The sequence below is a fragment of the Mus musculus genome, chromosome 14 (genome assembly GCF_000001635.26).
Source record: "Mus musculus strain C57BL/6J chromosome 14, GRCm38.p6 C57BL/6J".
NCBI lineage: Eukaryota > Metazoa > Chordata > Mammalia > Rodentia > Muridae > Mus > Mus musculus.
In genome coordinates, this window is record NC_000080.6 from 36,128,620 (window position 1) to 36,149,488 (window position 20,869).

Below are 20,869 nucleotides of genomic sequence, written 5' to 3' on the forward strand. Positions count from 1 at the left end.
TTAGGAAAACTGGTCTGTAATTCTGTTTTGTTGTTGTTCTTGTTGCTGTATTTGTTCTTAATCTTGGTGTAGTTTGAGTATCAGGGTGATGATGGCCTCATAAAATGAGTGGAACAATTTGAGGAGTACTAGCCTTAGCTCTCTTTGAAAGGCTAGTAGAATTCTGTAATAAAACCATCTGGCCGTAGGTTTTTACTGGTTGGCAGCCTTTTAATAACTGCTTCTGTTTCATTAGGTATTGTGGATCTATTTAATTTGTTTTATTTGATCTTGATTTAACTTTGATAAGTGGCATCTATGGAGAAAATTATTTTTCTTTTTTTGTTGTTGTTTTGTAGCTGAGTGACTATATATTTTTTAATTCATTTTTTACACTCCATATTCCATTCTCCACCCCTCCCTATCCACCCTCTGACTGCTCCACATCCCATGCCTCCTCCCCACCTCACACTGTCTCCACGTGGATTTCCCCATCCCCCACCCCAGGTGACCTCTAAACTCCCTGGGCCCTCCAGTCTCTTGAGGGTTAGGTGCATCATCACTGAATGAGCACAGACCTGGAAGACCTCTACTGTATGTGTATTGGGGGCCTCATAACAGCCAATGTACGCTGTCTGTTTGAATTTTTTACTTTTGTAGAGTACAGGTTTTTGAAATAAGACTTAATGATTCTTTGGATTTCCTTAGTGTCTAATGTTATTGTCCCACTTTTCATTTCTGATTTTGTTAATTGGGATAATGGGTTGTCTGACCTATTGATTTTCTCAAAGAAATAACTTTTTGCTTTATTGATTATTTGTTCTATTTGTTTCTGCTTGATTCGTTTCAGCCATAAGTTTGGTTATATCCTGCTGTCTACTCCTATGTGTGGCTGCTAGTTTTTTGTTCTAGGTCTTTCAGGTATGCTATTAAGTTGCTAGTATGAGATCTATTCAATTGCTGTATGATGGTACTTAGTGCTATGACCTTTCTTCTTAGTGCCACTTTCATTGTGTCCCACAAGTTTGAGAATGTGTATTCATTTTGGTAAATTCTAGGAAGTCTTTTTTTTTTTTTTAATTTTTGTCCTTGACCCAGTGATCATTGAGTAGAGAGGATTTTTTATTTTATTATTTTTTATTTTTTGGTTTCCCTAAGTTTGTATGCTTTCTTTTATTATTATTGTTGAAAACAGCTTTAATCTGTGATGGTCTGACAGTATGCTGACAGGATGTATTGTAATTTTCTTGTATCTGTTGACACTTCCTTTGTTACCGAGTATGTGCTCATTTTTGGAGAACATTCTGTGAGGTGGTGAGAGGAAGGTCTATTCTTTTGTGTTTGGATAAAATGCTTTGTAGATATCTGATAGGTCCATTTGGCTCATAACAGGTTAGTTCCATTATTTCAGTGTTTAGTTTTTGTCTGGATGACCTGTCCAGAGTTCCACTTCCTTTGGTTTTGCTGGTGTGGGTTATTTATTGCCTGTGTTTTAGGAGTGTAGTTAATGTCTTGGGTTGAAATTTTTCTTCTATGGACCCTGGTATAGCTGTCTCATATGAGGCTATGCCAGTGCCTGGCAAATACAGAAGTGGATGCTCACAGTCATCTATAAGATGGAACACAGGGCCCCCACTGGAGAAGCTAGTGAAAGCACCCAAGGAGCTGAAGGGGTCTGCAACCCTATAGGTGGAACAACAATATGAACTAACCAGTACCCCCAGAAGTCTTATCTTTGGCTTCATATGTAGCAGAAGATAGCCTAGTCGACCATCACTGGGAAGAGAGGCCCCTTGGTCTTGCAAACTTTATATCCCCCAGTACAGGGGAATGCCAGGGCCAAGAAGCAGGAGTGGATGGGTATGGGAGCAGGGCGGGGGGAGGGTATAGGGAACTTTCAGGAAAGTATTTGAAATGTATATAAAGAAAATATCTAATAAAAAATTAAAAAAAAGAAATTTTCCTTCTAGTACCTTCTGTAAGACTGGATTTATGAATAGATATATTTTTTTTCCTTTAAAAAGTCTTTTATTTATCTCTCTCTCTTTCTTTCTCTCTCTCTCTCTCTCTCTCTCTCTCTCTTTCTTTCTTTCTTTCTTCCTTCTCCAGATTTTATTCCCCTCCCAGTCTACCTTCCGACTGTTCTACATCCTATACCTCTTCCCTGCCACCCCCCCTCCGTCTCCACAAAGATGTCCCCATAACCCACCACTTACCCCACCAGACCTCTAAACTCCCTAGGGCCTCCAGTCTCTTGAGGGTTAGGTGCATCTTCTCTGACTGAACCTAGACTCAGCAGTCCTCTGCTGTGTATATGTGTTGGGGGTGGGGGGTGTCTCATAGCATCTGGTGTATGCTGCCTCATTGGTGGGCCAGTGATTGAGAGATCTCAGGAATCCAGGGTAATTGATACTGCTGGTTCCCTTACAGGGTTGGCTTTCCATCAGATTCTTCCAGCTTTTCCCTAATTCAACCACAGGGGTCAGCAGCTTCTGTCCATTGGTTGGGTGCAAATATCTGCATCTGACTCTTTCAGCCACTTGTTGGGTCTTGCGGAGGGCAGTCATGATAGGTTCCCCCCCACACACCCCTTTTTGAGCGCTCCATACCCTCAGTAACAGTGTCCAGCCTTGGGACCTCCCCTTGAACTGGATCCCATTTTGGGCCTGTCACTGGACCTGCTTTTCCTCAGGCTCCTCTCCATTCCCATCCCTGCAGTTCTTTCAGACAGGAACAATTGTATCCATTGTATAAATGAACCACATTTTCTGCATCCATTCTTCTATGGTGGGACATCTGGGTTGTTTCCAGCTTCTGGCTATCACAAACAAGGCTGCTATGAACATAGTGGAACATGTGCCCCTGTGGGTTGGTGGGCCATCTTTGGGGTATATTACCAAGATTGGTATTGCTGGTTCTTCAGGTAGATCTATTTCCAATTTTTTGAAGAACCCCAGAATGATTTCCAGAGTGGTTGTACCAGTTTGCAATTCCACCAGCAATGGAGGAATGTTCCTCTTCTTCCATATCCTCCCCAACATCTGTTGTCACCTAAGTATTGATCTTAGACATTCTGATTGGTGTAAGGTGGCGTCTCAGGGTCATTTGGATTTGCATTTCTCTGGTCACTAAGGAGTTTGAACATTTCTTCAGGTGCTTTTCAGTCATTCAAGATTCCTCTGGTGTGAATTCTCAGTTTAGTTCTATAACCCATTTTTTGATTGGGTTGTTTGGTTTTTCAGTGGTAAACTTCTTGAGTTCATTATATATTTTGGATACTAGCCCTCTATTGGATGTGGGCTTAGTGAAGATTTTTCCCAATCTGTAGGTTACCAATTTGTCTTATTGACTATGTCCTTTGTCTTATAGAAACTTTCCAGCAACTTTATTGTGGAATATCTTGTTTTCTCCTTTTCTGGTGATTGAAAGTTTTGTGAGGCATAGAGTCTGGGCTGACATCTATGGTCTCTTTGAGTTTGCCACACATCTGTCCAGGTCCTTCTGACTTTAAGAGTCTCCACTGAGAATTTGGGTGTAATTCTAATAGAGCAGTGTTTATGTTATAGTTTTTTTTTTTCTTGAAGCTTTCTATATTCCTTCTTTGTTCTATATGCTCAGTATTTTGACCATTATATGGCAAGGAGTCTTTCTTTTCTGTGCCTTTATAGGTTTGTCTTTCTTTTGGTTAGGAAAAATTTTCTTCTATAATTTTGTTAAAAATATTTTGTTATTTTTTTCTAAAATATTTCTTTGTGTGGGGATTCTTCTTTTTCTATTTCTATAATTTTTAAGTTTTGTGTTTTCATAGTGTCCCAGATTTCTTGGATGTTTCTTGTTAGGAACTTTTTAAAATTAACTTTCTTTTTGGCCAATTTTTTTCCCATCTTATCTTCAATGCCTAGGATTATCTCTTCTATCTCTTGTATTCTGTTGGTGATCTTTATGTCTCCATCTCCTGTTGTGTTACCTAGACATTCAGTCTCTAGGTTATCTTCAGTTTTTGATTTTTTTATTGCTTCAATTTTCAAGTCTTGTACAGTTATTTGTTTCTTTAACTATTTTTTTTTATTTTTAAAGTGTATTTATTAATTTTTTCCATTTTTTTTGTCTTTTCCTCAGTTTCCTTAGGGGATTTATTAATTTTCTCTTTAAAGACCAGTATTATCTTTATAAAATCAGTTTTAAAGTTGTTTCTGTGCACTTCTGCTGTGTTGGAATGTTCAGAGATTGCTGCAGTAAGATAGTTAGGCTCTGGTAGTGACATATTGTCCTGGCTGTTGCTGAGTTCATTCTTATACTGATGCCTAGGCATCTGGATTTGGGATAATTATAGGTCTAGTTGTCTATTTCTGAGTCTGTCTTTGTTGGATGTGTTTTTCTTTTCACTTTGTTTTTGTTTCCTCTCTGGTCTTTTGACTGGAATAACTTGTGGATGAATAGAGGGTCTCTAGCAGAGTTAGTGGATAAAGTTTTGGTGACAAGAGTGGCCTCTGTTCCAGCCAGGGTTCCTGTGTATGGGTTGGGGGTTGGTATATGGCAATGGGGAGGAGTGTGGCACTTGGAAGTAGGCTGGACATGCATCAAGTGGGAACAATGCTGTGGTTCTGGTGTCCAATTTGTCCTCTGGTCCAGAAAGTTCCCTTCACTGGAGTTGGGGCCTAGAGTATGGTGATCAGAAGTGAAGAAATGGCTGGAGGTTGACTTGGCAGGAACAAAGAAAGTGCAGACTGTCTATGGGCAATTGGCCTACCTGGGATTCTGGTGGCATCATGACCTCTAGTAGGGCAGGGGCTTCCACAAGAGTTGTAGGCTTGGATAGCATGACGAGGAGAGGGCAGTTGTTGGGTGCAGGTATTATTTTTTAACATAGCATAAAGATACTTAGATACTGGTGATAATTATGTCACAGGGATACACCTTCATTAACAGGACTAGCTGTGTGGCTGTATGAAAGAGGCCAGTGAACTAGTCCTCAGCTTGCTTCCTATGTGAACACATACCATGGAAAGTGTCTATGAATCAGAAGCCAAGACTTCATCAGACACAAAATATTTTTTGATATTAGATTACCAGATCTGCACAGAGAGAGAGAGAGAGAGAGAGAGAGAGAGAGAGAGAGAGAGAGAGAGAGAGAGAGAAAGAGGAGATACTGGCTTTTGTGTTGTTTATGTTTACGTTATGAATTTCTTACAATACCCTCAATGCTGTTATAAAGCTATCAACACATAAAACAAAAAAAAAGAAGCTGGTCTGATAGCATCTACATCCTAGCTTACTCTCATTGAGGAAAGAAATTTCTCCATGTATATGATGGGATATTTTTATATCTTTTCATAACCAAATCTCTCTTCATTGATGGCTAAGGCTTCTCTTCCTTACTACATAGACTAGGTCAAAACTACAGTGTACTGAGACTCATCACCTACTTGACATTGCCTCGTGTCCTCATTATTTTCTCCTTTCTTCCCTCCCGAGACTTCCCAGGACACAGAGACCTACTTTCCACCTTCAGAAGAGCTCAATTCTAGGTTCCAGGAAGCATCCAGAACTGTATACCTGTCCATTCCACTTGGACTGTGAGTGACAAAAGTGGGAGCACTTAACTGAGAGTTTACAACAGAGAGTCCTCCTGCTGGGCTCATTTTCTGTGGAAAAGGAATCTGCTACCATCTGCATATAACAAGATCAAGTGGCTAGGGGCCTATTTAAGTCATTGTAAGAAGATTTATTCTTCCTTCAGAGATTAAGAAATACACATTTGATGTCTTTTTCCACATTTTTCTTGTCTTTTCTTACCTTCATTTGTCCTCAATAAAGTATATAATTATCAATAGGCCTCTCAAATGCCATGCGATAAAGGAAGACTCAGCCCAGCAGTGACAGAAGACAGTAGCACTGTCCCTCCTTTCTCATATCCCCCAATTCTCACCCTCCTCCCTTGAGATCAGTGTATTGTACAGCCAGAAGGAAGAGGCTTGTAAGCTACAAACATCTATAGCACAAAACTAAGCTATAGCTGAGTGACCAAGACAAGTCTTTCTCTGGTTATATCTCATTAGCCAAGAGGGTACAAGTCTACTGAAGGACGTTAAGATTAAACAAAATGGTTGCATTGTAACTGCTAGGTAGATGTGGTCGTTTAGCCACACTGTACTGACTTCTAGTGTTCTAATACCCTTTTTACAACACTGGATGAAACTCTGGAAATCCTACACACACACACACACACACACACGCACACACACACACACACACACACACACACACACACACACACACACACAATATATACAGACTACCTGTACCTCAGGATATTTTGTGATAAGGTATTGAAATAAAATATAAGACATTCAGTTGAAGATCTCTAACTATAAAATAGAACCTACATATATTCAATGAAGCTTGTTTATGTGAACTTCAAACTTAGCTTATGAATATATTTTCATTTACTGGATCTGCAAAGAATGTATTCATGTGTCTCTCACCTTTGGGTGCTTTGTGTGGTTAAGGAGTATAAGAGCTCAAGAGCACAGGTCAAATTTGGATGCCAAATCATGATGACTGTCTCGAATAATCTCAGTCAAGTTTTAGATAATGCCTGAGTGACTTTAACATGTTTCAGAAAAGAAGACACAATATCCTCTTATAATGTATAGATTTTTCCAGAAGCAATCCAATAAAAAAGTGAAAAAGGGGCAGCCAGGAACAGACAAGTAAGCTGTGCTACCTCTTCATTCACAGCCATCAATGTATAAAGGAACTTTAAATTTTTTGTTTTAAGAGCATAGAGATATACGTTTATTATATGAAGATTTGCCAGAGGCAATATAAAAGCAAAATGAAAACAGAGTGACTAGAACTCGTAGGAAGCTTGTTACTTCTCTATCCAGGAATATCAATCTACAAGGAGATGTTTATACTTCTTTGTTTTAAAGACATTTTCGCCTCAGTTAGAATAAGAAATTGTAAAAGGATGCTTCTCAGAGAACAGACAAGAGTTGTCCAAAAGAAGCATTCAAGGTGTCTTTGAAAACCCTGCCATGTGGTATTTAGAGGAAGGTCGTCTTTGGAGAGGGTAACAGACACATAGGCTCTTAAATAGATGTTAACATTTCAGGTCAGATAGAGGATTTAACAATTTCCATTTTTAAAGCATCTTTCAGTTTCCCCTTCTCTTGCGTCAATGATTGCTGTGTGACCGTGTCCCTGCTCAAAGTGGCTTAGGAACAATAATTACCATTTATTATCTTTTGTAATTCTAAAGCTCACCAGGGCTTAAATGGGGTTGCTTCTGATTCTCTTTGTTTGGCTGGAACTGCAACTGTCATTCATTTGGGAACAAGCTGAACACATAAGATAAGTAACCCAAATGCCCTGCTGCTGGCTGGGAGCTCAGCTCCCGATGTTATTGCACAGTGTGTTTCTCTTCTGCCCTGCCTCTTCAACCTGCCTGAACTCCTTACAGTACAACCACTAGACTTCATGACTGTGTTCATACTGCACAAACACTGTCTCTTTCTTATGGTCCAGAACTGTAAGCTACTTGAAGTCTTCTGTAAGTCAAAGCAGGTGAAAAAGACAGCCAGCATTCATAGAGAGGCAACTGAAGTTCACCTCTAGATGTAGTCAGCAGGCATAAGAATTACCATTCAATTTGAACATTCTATATAAACATAGTTCACACTATGTTTATAGATTATTTACTCCTCCCACCATCAACCCAACTCCATGTAAAATAAGGTCCATATCACAACAGGCATAAAAATCTTGTCATTTTACAACACCATACTTTATCTTAGAGGTTAGTCTTGTCATTTAATCAGGTCCAAAGTCACAGGTGTCTTTCACTTGAGAACAGGTCTTCTATGGTTCTTGTAAATATGATGGACTGTGAGACAAAAAGTCAAACCTGATATTACAAAATTAGCAAATGGCCAAATCATAGACACATTCAAAATGAAAAAGTTGAAGTCACAAGAGCATTATTACTCCATAACAATTTTAAAATACAGTAAGGTATGTGAATTAAATTCCTTGTAGTGTTCCAGGATAGCATACTGATTGTGACCAAGTTTGGTGCCCTGATAATGGTTCTAAGCTCTTAGCTCTGTTACCTGTATTCTTGGTTCTATTCCCTGAGTCATCTATTCAAACATTGCTTTAGTTTAGAGTTAACCATATTCTTGATATTCTAGTTTCAGGCCTTTATCCTAGAGACACTAGTCCTGCTAAGGCCACATAGTCATAGAGGCATCAAATTTCTTCCTGAGGTCATGAGGCAAATCTCTAAACCAGTAATGTCATATCAAATATTACATGATAAAGCAATAGCCTACTTGTTCCAAATCCAGGGTCAGATCAGAGACAACTCAAATGCCTTACGTGGCTATTCATACTACTCACTGTCCACTCTGTAACTCATTTAATATGCCCATATTTTTCCTTTATTCATTGCAGTGAAAATACAAATAAAGGCTTTAGGTCATGTCTCGTTTCCCAACTCTCTATACTTCTAACTGTTCTTGTGTTTTCCTATGTATTCCTGCATAGCATGATATCTTCCCATTTCTGGGGATCTGAGAATATCAAGTTCTTTCTTCATAACAGCTGCGTTAATGTCTTCTTTCTAACCACATCAGATTAAAAAGAGTCCTAGGTCCTTTGGTTATGACCCCATTTTATGTGTGATCAGTACATATGTGTGTTCAGAGTGGAAAAGCTTCCAATATCATGACAGTCAAATGAAGAATGAGTATGTGGGGGCTCCTCATCCTCTATTAGTCAGGGTTCATTCAGGAAAGGTAATCCACTGACAAATCTAGGGAGCAAAAAGCTTCTTTCAGGAATGAGACTTTCCAAAGCTGTGTGGTCCAGAGGGTACATGAGGGTCTAAGAGAAGCTCAGAGGGGAGTCACGATTTGACATCCTGAAAAAGTGGAACAAGCAAACAAGCTGAATCTTGTAGAGAATTGATAAAGAGAATCTGAGTTAGACTAGTCTGTGGAAAGCTTCCAAGTACGTGTGGCTGCTGCTTTGAAGACACTGTGTACAAGTGTCCTGTGTAGCCTGGGACCACTGTTTGAGATCAGCTTTGGTTTTTCATGGTGAACCTGAGCACAGCAGAGGAAGGTGAGGACCATGTGGAAATCAGTGGGCTCTTCTGTGTTTATCTATCAACAAATCTTCTGCCCACTTGGTTTTTCATCAGACATTCAATATTGCTCTGCTTTGTTGTCAGCAGTGTCTCCTACCACCTGTGACAAAAAGTCTGTATTTATTCTTTACTTAAGCCTTTGTGGGCAAAGTTGACTCACAACATTTGAGTCATTCTCAGTCTCTCATCATTATCTGCCCACATCTTTGCCATGTGGCCCGTATGTTGATGACAAGATTGTAATACAATTTAAATCCCCTCCTACTTCAAACTTATTTTCCTTCTTTCTTGCCTTATGTACTCTTAACTAACCTTACGTACCGATGGCATGTGACTTTCCCGTAACTGAGGGATATGGTGACAAATCAAAATATGACTATGTGTGTCATTTTTCTCTGCCTGTTCACATTGTTTATGTAATTGTTTATGTCCACATTGAACAACTGCAATTTGATGCAATATTTGAGGACTGTGTTGGTTTTTGGAAGCACCAACATCCTTCTTTTTCAGAGGTCATAAACATTTAGGAAGAGGCAAGGTGTATATTGAAAACAACTTAAACGAGTTAAACAAACCTTTTAAAGTAATATAGTTAGAAAAATATTAGTCACTATACTAGAAGTCCTTAATTGGTCTATGGGTTTGAGCTGTTTCCTGTATCTAGTGGAGATACATAAAGAGCTTTGAGTGGGTCTTCAGAAAACTATTCAGTGCTGTACAAACATCAAAGATAAGAATGACTAGAGGTAGACTTTTGGTAATCATTTGAGGGCTGAAGAAGTTGAAAGCTGTTACAGAGATATTTATCAAACGATCTTTAGAACTGGAGTATGAAAGACTCATGCTGACTGCTGAATCTTTGAGATTTCATTTATTTGTAGGTATGCAAGATACTAAGGAATTGTTATGTGGTGCTATTAAAGTAAGTGGAACTTCAAGATTCTAGCACGAGGTTGGTTGAATTTGAGACCTGCTGGAAATCATAGGTTCTGCTAAAATTAAGAGGGCACATTGCACAAGACAAATTCACTTGGTCAAAGAAGGATAGGAAATAGTTTATTTGGCCATGTCTTCTCTGAAAACTGACATGTCTCTTGCAGTGGGATCAATAGCCACTGAGCTAAAGAATTGTTGGCAATATTTTTTACATCAATGAAGCTTATTTCTCAAGAATCATATTTACTTACACATCTATTTATTCACAATATTGGTTAAACTTGTGCATCATCTTGGGTTGTGTAGGAGCAGTGAGGTTTCTGGAAACATTGGTCTCTGCTGGGATTCTTCCAAAGAAATGAGGAAAGTCATGTTCATAAGTGTAGGCTCATGGGGAGTTCCATGGCAGGCTGAGCATACGTGGTACTTCATGGTAAAATAATAAAACTAAGAAAAACCATATAATGTTTTATTCAATTAAGTAAGTAATGCAGATATTTAAAGAGTGTTCTTACATTTTCAATGATGTTCTTGTTTTTTAAATTTTCTCTTTTTCATGAAATGATGGCAATGACAAGGGTTAATATTTTATCCACTCCTTCCCTAATTTTTCTTCTTCTTTTCTTTAAAATAAAATGTTTTGACACAGTAGAGCAATTTTTATTATTTATAGTTTTTATTTATTGCTATTTACAAGATGTTTGGTGAAAAATATAGCAAAATCCAATGTAGCTGCATGCCCTCGTGCTTCACAATAGCTTGACTACTTTTCCTTTTGTTGAAAGTATCTTTACTTTCTCACAAAATATATCCTGGTTACTATTTTTCTTTCCTCTAATCCTCCCCACCTCCACTCCCATCCATGTGCATCTACTTTTCATCTCTCATAAGAAAACAAACAGGCTTCTAGGTATAATAATAAAGTATAAGATAAGATAAAATAAAAATGATTGCATCCGAATAGAACAAAACAAACAGAAGAAAATGAGCTCAAGAAAAGGCTTAAGGAACAGATACAGATCTAGAAACCCACATATTTATATGTATGTATAGTGTATATATATATATATATATATATATATATATATATATATATATATATACACATTTAAAATAGGATATTTTTTTAAAAGCCCTGATGTGACATTATGAGACAAGGAACCTCAATTGATACCCTTGAATTTGTTTTCTGTTGGCCATCTACAGCAAGGAATGCAGCCTACACTTAAGTTTGTTTTCCCCAGTTAAGTCTACCTTGGAGAAAAGTAAATTTTCATTTGTAATTATCAAAAAAGAGATTGGTACATTTACACAATGGAGTACTACTCAGCTATTAAAAAGAATGAATGTATGAAATTCCTAGGCAAATGGATGGACCTGGAGGGCATCATCCTGAGTGAGGTAACCCAATAACAAAGGAACTCACACAATATGTACTCACTGATAAGTGGATATTAGCCCAGAAACTTAGGATACCCAACATATAAGATACAATTTGCTAAAGGCATGAAACTCAAGAAGAACGAAGAGCAAAGTGTGGACACTTTGCCCCTTCTTAGAATTGGGAACAAAACACCCATGGAAGGAGTTACAGAGACAAAATTTGGAGCTGTGACGAAAGGATGGACCATCTAGTGATTGCCATATCCTGGAATCCATCCTATAATCAACTTCCAAACGCTAACACCATTGCATACACTAGCAAGATTTTGCTGAAAGGAGTCTCTTGTGAGACTATGCCGGGACCTAGCAAACACAGAAGTCGATGCTCACAGTCAGCTATTGGATGGATCACAGGGCCCCCAATGGAGGAGCTAGGGAAAGTACCCAAGGAGCTAAAGGGATCTGCAACCCTATAGGTGCAACAACACTATGAACTAAACAGTACCCCGGAGCTCTTGACTCTAGCTGCATATGTATCAAAAGATGGCCTAGTCGGCCATCACTGGAAAGAGAGGCCCATTGGACTTGCAAACTTCATATGCCCCAGTACAGGGGAATGCCAGGGCCAAAAAGGGGGGGGGGTGAGTGGGTAGGGGAATGGGGGGTGGGTATGGGGGACTTTTGGGATAGCATTGGAAATGTAAATGAGGAAAATACCTAATAAAAACTTTAAAAAAAAAGGAGATTGCTTCCAGGTTGGAGATAGCAAACACATGTCTAGTTCTCCCTTCAGCTGTAAGACTCTATCTGGTGTAGACCCATGAATGCTGCCTCAGTCTCTGTGAGTTCATATGAGTTCTATCCCTCTGGCTCTTACATCCCTTCTGCCTCCTCTTTCTCAAGGTTCCCTGATCCTGAAGGGGAGGGATTTGATGAGGACATACTGTTTAGGGCTGAGTTTTTCAAGTTCTCTCATTCTTTGCATAATGTCTGGTTGTTGAATTCTGTATTTGTTACCATCTATCACAGGATGAAGATGAGCAAGGCACTGATCTATGAGCATAGTACAATGTTATTATGAGTCACTGTATTGTTAGGGCTTTTCCCCTTTAAGCAGTAGTATTGGTTGTTTCCCAAGTCCCTGGGCTATCTAGTCTCAGGTTCTTTGTCCTCCAAGCAGTGTCAGGTCTGAGTTCCATCTTGTGGATTTGGCCTTAAGTAAAATCAGATATTGCCTGACTACTCATACAGACTTTGTGCCACCTTGTCCTATTACATCTTGCAGGTAAGACACCATTGTAGATCAAAGGGTTTGTTGCTGTGTTGATGAAACATTGTATTTTATATTAATGCCTCAAATTCTGGACCATAACTCTGTACAGAATAATGTACTACTTGAAGAAAGAGGTTGTATATATTCCTTTCCTCTTCAAATGCCTTTATCAGTCTTCTGAGAGCACCAATAATATTCTTATCAAGTAGTATGTATCAAGTATCAGTGACAGAAATGGAGAGGAATCTTTTTTGTGTAACATGCTGGAACAGGGTTACAAACTTCTGAAGAAATGGCCAGCACCATCAAAAAAATTGACTATAGAGGAGCTAGCAGCACTGATGAGGGTGGAGTCTCATACAACATTGGGTGGACCACTTAGCTTACTGGCTTAGAGGAGACTGTGTGCAAAATCAGTACCAGTGCACATAGGGATCCAGAAAAGAATGTACCAGATACCAAAGCCATCATCTTAAAACACAGAACAGGGGAAGACCCAGGTGGTTTTTTTTTTTTTAGAAGAAAGATAGCTTGAGATAAAAGATAACTGGAGAACAATTGAAAACATGCCACATGATCAAGACTTTTGAAAGTTTTGTGTGTTCCCTAGGAAAGAATATGGGTAGTGAATAGATACTATAAGAAATCCAGTTTTGTCTCACTGTAGGAAAGTAAAACCTAAAAGTCAAGTCCCCCACATGTTAGTATGGTCCCAGATGGAATGCACTGCTCCTATAGTATTTCTGCCTCTGTCTCTGTTTCTGTCTCTGTCTCTGTCTCTGTCTCTCTGTCTCTGTTCCTCTCTGTCTCTCTCTATCCCTCTCTGTATCTCTATCTCTCTGTCTCTCTGTCTCTGTCTATCTGTCTGTCTGTCTGTCTCTCTGTACATGCATGTGCGCGCATGCATTTGTGTGTGTATATGTGTTTCACACACACACATGTATAGGTATAGATAGGTATAGGTGTAGGTGTAGGTGTAGGTGTAGGTGTAGGTGTAGGTGTGGTGTAGGTATAGGTATAGGTACATGCAATGGTCAGACACCCTTAGAGTTCTGGTATTTCCCCCATACAGTTCTTTGTTTTTGTTTTTATTTTTAATTTGGGACAGGGAAGTGTATGTTGAATTCAATGAAATCATTTTACTTCTTCATTATTGATTTGTGTTCAACCTTTCACTTTCTCCAGAAATTATTCTTGGGCTTAGTCGATATAGCTGATCCACAAGTATCTAATTTAGCACACTTAAACCTTGATTCATGGCTATCAGCATTCTACTACTGTAATAAACTACCTTTGAAAAATAACTTTAAAAGAAGAAAGGTTTGTTTGGGGCTCATGACTTTATCCCATTGTTTTTGGTCAGGTTGTTTTGTGGCTTGTGCTGAATTAAGACATTGTGGTGTGGCAGGTTCATTACTTGGTAGAAGAGAGAAAGATAATGGTGACTAAGGTCACATAATCCTCTTTGAAGGCACATTCACAGAGGCCTGAAAGTTCATACATTTTAAAGTACCTTTGAATAGAACCATATGGTAAAGATCAAGCATTTATTTAATACATCAGTTGTATAGAGACATTTCATATTCTAACAATGGTCCTTATATGCCCTGAGTTATTATAATTGAGACTCCATCAATATTGTCACTCAATTTCCATCATATATCTAACAGAAATCTCAGAGTTCCAGAAGCTTAGATGGTGAATACCTGGAGATACAAACAGGAGTTTTGCTAACATTGCAGATATCATTGATTGGTAATCATTAAGGCTCAATGAAGCTGGACAGAAGCTTCATTACGAATAATAAAATTATTTCGTAATGAATACGAATTAATATGAATTAATGGTAATACGAATGCCATGCAGCATCTGTGAGTCAGAGGAGCACCAATAAGGGAGCTTGTACATGCATTGAATATGCTGAATGGTATTATAGTTACTTTTCCATTGCTAGGAAGAGACAGCATGGCCAAGACAGCATACAGAAGAAAACATTTCATTAAGGGCTTGTTTATAGTTTCAGAAGGTGACTCCATGACCATCATGCTGGGGAGCATGGCAGCATCCAGACAGACCTGGTGCTGGAGCATTAGCTAACAGCTTACATCTTATCTGAAAGTTGGGAGCAGAGAGAGGGGGAAGAGGTTGTCTTAGGGGATTTTGAAAGCTCTCCCAGCAAGGCCCCACTTCCTAATCCTTCCCAAACAGTTTCATAAACTAGGGAACAAACATTTAAATATAGGTTCCTATGGAAGCATGCTTATTCACACCCCAATAAATTGGTAGATACCTGGGGCAGTTGTTGAAAATGGAGACTGTGGCTAGAGACAATCTTGAAGTATAAAATTGTGAAGCTAAGTGTGCAATTCAATATGCTACAGCAAGAATGCTGAATAGCAGTGAGTTGAAGGGATGAAGGGACAGAGAACAAGGAAAAACACACTCACGTGAAGGATGCATTGAGGCCTCATATGCATGGAGAAGGGGTTCCTGACATCCCGGGGGTAGCAATAAGTCTCCTCAGGGATAACTCTCTTGTGAACACTTTTACACTCTTTCACTTCTCTGAACTCCACATCTCCCTGCAATGAAGTAGCTTGCCCAAGGAGCTGCCAGCAATGGTGCATATTTCTGCTCTCTGGGAATGGGAGCATTGGAAATTACTTTCTGAAAGAAAAGCCTTTATTTTCTCCTTTATAATAAACTCTCTACACCTCTTCTTTGCTTGCTTCTCTTGTTTTGTTGGCAATAAAAAAATCACAAATTTGACAAATTAGCAGGTAAGCTGCCTTCAGCAGAACAACAAGGTAGTTTTTTAAAAATATATTATTTTATATTTAGCAATGAGCTTCTGTAAATTTTGCTTTCTCAAACTGTGACATTTCAAATAGACCTGTACTGTAGAGAATGAACATTTCCAACACAGCCCCTTCTCTTTAAAGGGCTCGGGAGGCTGGGATTCTATGCAGGAGAATTGTGTTTGGAAAAGAAGTCCTGCTTAAATATTTCTTTTACCCAGCACTCAGAGGCAAGCATTCCAGCTTCACCAAGTATTGACATCACAGGTTGGGCATAGAATCCTAGGGCCACCCATACAAAGGGCTTAAGTACTCCATGTAGCTTTAATGAATTAATTAGAAGCTACAACCTGAGAATAAGATTAGACTCCCTTTTCCTTTTCAGTAGAAAGCACAAGAGAAGTAATGATTCTTAAAGCTACTGGAGCAGGAAGGAATTGCCTAGAAAAGATGGAAGTGTCAAGGAGAGGGGAAAGAGGATGCCAAGCAGAAAATTTGCAGTCCACCTACATGATGAACACACACACCTAGGCAGCCTGTCCTACCACACATGCTGGTCTAGAATGTTGATGAGGCAGAAGCAAAGATGGATTCCCCCAGTCACGTCACCTCCCAGTCCTGCCAGAACCATACCACATGAAACCCTGTAAGACCTCTCATAAGAAAATGACCTTTCAGGTTGCCATAGTGCATTTTATGTTGCTATAATAAAGTGTCACATACAGAGTAGTCTTTCTTGAACAGAATTCATTGCATTATAGTTCTAGAGGGAGATAAATCTAAGACTAAAGGCTTGGATTTTACTGAGCTTTTTTTTTCCTGTCATAACATTAATAAAGGTATTACATTGTAGAAGGCAGTAAGAAGTAAATGAGAAAATAAAGAAGAGGGAGGGAGGAGAGAGAGAGGGAGAGAGAGAGAGAGAGAGAGAGAGAGAGAGAGAGAGAGAGAGAGAGAGAGAGAGAGAGGTTATCACTTGACGTAGTGAAGCTAAAGCATCCTGCACAAAAGCAATTATGAGGATAGAATCATATTAAAGGTCCCATCTCTAGTAACATCATAGTGTAACTGCTTTCATTAAACAATGGCACACATTAATATCTCCTCCCCTCCTTCGAGTCCCCAGAAACTCATGTGCATCTGCAGCCCCAACATCTTTTCTGACCCTGTTGACCTATTTGTTTCTGTCTTCTCACCACTTCCCTCTGATGATGACTAAATATCTCTAGGTAAATATGCTGCAGATTAAATTACTATGACAGAACTGTGGCTGTCAGTATTACTCACTCAAAATCCCTTCCTATTACTGGTACATAGCCAGCACACAACCAAACATGACTCACATTGCTTCAGCACAGTTGTGGCTGTGAGATGGGTGCACAGATGGCAAAGGCACCTGACTCCAAGACTAATCATGTAAAGTTACTACCCAGGCTCCATCTTCATGGTGGAAGAAAAGAGCTAACTTCCTCACTTTATCCCTTGACCTTTGCCCAGGTGCTGTAAGAAACCCTCCAAACACACACACACACACACACCAAAAATTCTAAAAATGTAGTCCTGTCTTTAATACTCCCCCCAACTCTTCTGTTAAAGTCCCAAAACTCCAATGTTTGGCTCTAGGTATCTGCATCTGTTTCAGTCACCTGCTCAGTAGAGCCTCTCAGAGGACAGGAATTTTGCAAGCATAACAGAGTATCATTAATAGTGTTAGGGATTGGTGTTGCTAATGGGATGAGTCTTAAGTTGGGCTGGTGGGCCATTCCTTCAGTCTCTGTTCCATCTTTGTCCCTGCATTTCTTTTAGCCCGTACAAATTTGTGGATAGGAACTTCATAGAAAGACCAACAGAGACAACTAACCTGGACACCTAGGAGCTCTCAGAGACTGAGCCACCAACCAATGAGCATAGATGGGCTGGACTTAGGCCCGCATCACCTATGTAGCAGACATGCAGCTCAGACTCCATGAGGGTCCTCCAACAACTGGAGCACAGGCTGTCACAAAACTGTAGCCTGACTATGGAATCCATTCCAGAGTAGGTCCTCCTTGCCTGGATTCAGTGGGAGAGGATATGATTGATCCTGCAAGGACTTGATGTGCCAGGTTGGAGGGATACCCAGAGGGGCTGTACCCTCTGAGAGGAGAAAGAAAAGGGACATGGGGGGTGGATTCTGTGAGGGGACAGTGTTTGGGATGTAAATAAATAATGTAGTCTTGCTTTCTCTTTATAAGAGATAACAGCATTTCTTACACATAATTCTCAAATGGAAGGGCTCGTGTCAGGTTTGAGAGCCAGCCTCTCTGACTCATACTGTAAGTTATCCATGATCATTGTCCATTGTAATTTACCACTTGTCCTCCTCACAATCCTAAAGTCATATGTGCAAAAACTCCCATCATTCCTCTTGATACTCTTTGAAAGCCACAATCATTCTGCTAGGGATATCTCTGGGGATTAAGTCCTATGAGTTGTGGAGAGAAGAATCACAATTAACCCTAGACTCAACCCAGGCGTTGGGCCTGCTTCCCTCAGAGACCATATAGAGGTCATATAAAACTTGTGTGTTTCAGTTTCCTTATGGAGATAACATGTTCCTTGTGCTGCTTTGGTGAGAAATGAATGAAATCTTGTATGTCACTGAGTCTGTCCCCAAATTTGTCACCTAAAAAACTACATCTTTAATCCTCACTCACCAGCTTGTCCATCCCTGCAAATAAACAAAGTAAATGACCTTTCTACAGTATGGTCAAAAGGAGTGGCTGCCAACAACAAAGATTCCTCATTTGTGATTGCTTGCAGAAGGATTTTGTGGCTCTCTATAGCCTGTCATTTGAATAGTCTCTCTGCCTCTGCCACTATGGAGAGGAGCTTATAGTTTGATAAGAAAAATAATGTCACAGACTTTATTATTTGGGGGGGATCAAGTAACAACCATAGTGATGCCTGAGCAGCAGTAGCCTGGCTTATCATTCTAATAACAATAGAAGTCAGGCTGAACACAACAAAAAGGAACATGTTTTAGTGATGCTGAGGTCAGAAATTAAGGATGAAATGAGACTGAGCAAATCATTCAATTGTTCTCGACTTGTTCATGGAATCACCTTCAAACCCCTGAGGCTGAATATGTTAAGAGTGTTCTCCCAAAGCAAACATCTGACACTCTTTGCTCCTTTCCTAATAGAAATGAAGGAGTTCATGCCTGTGGGTTCTCTCCTTTGTCTTCCAGTCCTTGTCATGTTTGCATTCTGTAAATCATTGAAGGAGTGAGTCCTGGCCTGAAAGATTAACCAAATGAGCCCTCTCTGTAGTTGCATCCCTGATTCCGTCCAGATGAGAGATGTAACTCACCCCAAGGCGAATGCTGCCCTCTGGCTTGGAAGAAGCTCTGTGAAGGATGAGTCACGCTTCTTCCCAGCTCTTGGAGGGTGAGGTCAGAGATGCAGAAAATGACACTCAGCAGGAGAAGCTTTTCATTTTCTGTGATGAAATTTAGAGAGCTTGTCTTCAATCAGTGCAGTTCCCAGGAAGAAAAGGAACCACTTTGTTTATTTACTCTGATTTAGCACAAAGTGAAACCTTTACATGTGTCCTTTCCCATAACTTCATTGTATTAGTCACTGTCCTGTTGCTGGGAGAAGACACCATGACCAAAACAACTCTTATAAAAGCAAGCATTCAAACGATGGTTTACTTACAGCTTCAGAGGTTTATTCCGTTGTTATCATGGCAAGGTGCATGGCAGCATGAAGGTACAGATGGTTGTAGAAAAATAGGTAAGAGCTACATCTTGATCCATAGGCTGAGAGAGAACCTGGGCCTGCCATGGACTCTTGAAATCTTGAAGCTCATCCTCAGTAGCACACCTCCTCCAAGATGCCTACCCACCCCTAATCTTATCAATGAGTTCTACTCCCTAGTAACTAAGCATTCAAATATATGAGCCTATGGGGCTCATTTAAATTCAGACCACAATCATCACACCTGGACTGCCCATTGTCTCCTCCTACCTATCACTTCCTCTCATCATGCTCTGAGTGCAGATGTCAACTACTGGAAGCTACTGCTCCCCTTGTTTCTTCCTATCCTGTTGGCAGCACTTTGTTTCCATCTAGCATCTCACTTGATAGTGGAACTGTATGAGGATTGGTGCTTATATCTCCTGTTCCTGTGGTACAGGTTGGAGACTCTAACACTCTGCCCCACCAGTTATTACTCTTTGGCTTGGTTTTTGATCCCTGTCACTGTCACCACAGTCACCATTCCTTTATCTCCCTCATACCTTATTTTCAGAATCATGGGTATCTGCTTCCCCCACAGAGACTTCTGTCTGAGACCTCAGTGTGGGTACTGTTGCAAATTGCCTTATACTCTTTGTCCTTCAAGTCTGTCACTGCCACTCACATCTTTAGATGACTACTGTGCTTGTTTTAGCCCTGCCCAAGGGTGACCTAATCCATAAAATCATTCTTCAAGCTGGCCCTTTGGCATTCTCTCCACTTGTATGTCTTGGTGTAAGCCATTCTCGGAAGTGTAATGACATTGTAATAACGGCTCATCTTGTCTGCCTCCACTGGCTTGTCTTGTTCTTCCTTCTGGCCCTAGAAACAAATCTCTGAACAGAAGCAGGAGCAGGAGCATCATCATTATTGTCATCCTTAGCATCATTAGCATCATTAGCATCATCATCATCATCCGCAGCAGCAGCAGCAGCACCAGCAGGTAAGTAAGGTAAGTACAAGGAACATATGCAAACTTTTCAAATCCTTCTGATGCTTTCCCTCTATCTGCAGAAAAGGCTTTAAGTATGCTAGCTCCCACCTCATCACACTGTACTCACTCTGACCTTCTCACTTCCTACTCTATCCTTCCATACTGGCTGATTTTCCCTTGCTGTTCCAAATAGGCCAAGTTCACATCAACTTCATGGGAGCACTTCTTCCAGATATCCACATAGACTTCTTTCTCCCTTCCTTTCTCTCTTTCTCTCTTTCTCTCTCTCTCTCTTTCTCTCTTTCTCTCTCTCTCTTCCTCTCTCCTTCCTTCCTTCTCTCTCTTTCTTTCTTTTTCTTTCTTTGTCATCTCCTATTTTTTTCTGGGATGCTACTTCTTCTGGAGGTCTACAGTGAACACAATTCTAAATCATAACCCTTTATCCTGCTTTTGGCATCTAAGAATATTATTTCTTCCCTTTGTAATTTCATTTTCCTTCATAGTACTTACCCTTTTCTTCCACACTGAAGATTTTCTACTGTTTCTCTCTCTCCTCTTATTCAATCCCCATCTTCGTGGGAATGGGGGAGGGTCTATCTGGACTTGTGCATATAAAGTGCTTTTTGACACACT